Source organism: Echinops telfairi, unplaced genomic scaffold (genome assembly GCF_000313985.2).
Source record: "Echinops telfairi isolate 266 unplaced genomic scaffold, ASM31398v2 ScPeMD7_8;HRSCAF=38, whole genome shotgun sequence".
Classification (NCBI taxonomy): Eukaryota; Metazoa; Chordata; class Mammalia; order Afrosoricida; family Tenrecidae; genus Echinops; species Echinops telfairi.
Genome location: NW_022103905.1, coordinates 18,612,467 through 18,613,825, shown reverse-complemented (window position 1 = coordinate 18,613,825; position 1,359 = coordinate 18,612,467).

Sequence of the window (1,359 nt, the reverse complement as noted above, 5' to 3'; positions counted from 1 at the left end):
GGGGAGATGGATTATTTGGTCTTTTGCTTATTAGGTCTCTCAGCAGAGTTCGTTTCTACATTTTAAAAGCTGGAAAACTAGGCTCATTTGGAAACAGACCAATAAACTCCTTCAGGCCTCCACTTTTCCAGGAACTCTTGACCTTGGGGCCCATTTTATTGGTCCAGGATGCATAAATGACCATGCACAAGTGTGTCCCCCCCACGGCAGCGAAGCCCCTCCGGTCCAGCTCTCAGTAAAGAGAGTGCGAGAAAAGCATGTTACACCCAGGAAGCAGCTACACTTTGCAAGAAAAACGATTTGAGGACAGAAATCTTTTAAATCAATTTTTAGTCTTTAAATGACTCCCATCTCCAAGCTTCTCCCTACATTTTGACAAACGGTTCTGGCTTCTTATCCACATCCGTTTATTTGACCTCCTTTCCCCATCAGCAACCAAAATGAAAACTCTGCTGAGAGAGAGCTCGGGAGAAGGAGCAATTTTAAACATCCCTTAGCAATGAGGTAGAACAGTCCACAGCCATCAAGTTCTCGTTGTTCATTCTATTTATTGAAAAAAGCCTGTAGCCTGATTTCTCTGATGCGAGTACATTTGAGCAAGCAAAGTTTATAGAGATGACTTATCTCATTACATTAGAAGAGTGATTTGCTATCTCAGCATCTATAAGCAATTTTAACGGACATCTCTGGATGAAGGAAAGCTTTTGTAAATATATGCGAAAGACACAATTTCGTCAAGCATTAAATTGGAGGTGCCCTGGCAAAATATTACATTTGTGCATTCAATTAGCTTGATTGTGGCTGAATTCTGTCCACCGAAGGCTGCATTTCTGCAGAAAAACAGCAGCATTCCCTACGTCAGCAGGTTTCCAAAAACAGAAAAGCACTCTTTCCCCCTCTCGCAAGTCCTCTTTTGCATTTGTGCTGTTCCCAGCTCTTCGCTCCTAATCAGCTGTGCAGTCCTCTGCCTGCCGAAGGGGAGCGTGAACCACGGGGGTTGGCCTCCTAGAAACCCAGCCCGATCCTTCTGACTTTAAGTAGGTTACCTGTAGCCTATAAGCGAGGCAAGCTCAGAGCAAAACTGGAGGTGTCAAAGATGGACAGACTTAAGCTCAACCCACTCCCCTTCCTGGCCTCTGCGGGGCCTCTTGCCTGTAACCTTCTCTCTTCATCATGCCAACCCTGCCCGCATCTGGAGCCTGTTGTCCCTGTTAGCCCTTCCTCGGTGAGGTGGGGGGCTGGGGGGGGGAGGGAGCTTACTCCATCTGACCTACCCTGGAGCATACACTTTGCTCTATTACAGGGATGAGAGGGATCAGTGACATCATAAGGAGCCCTGGTGCCACAGCCGCTTAAGCA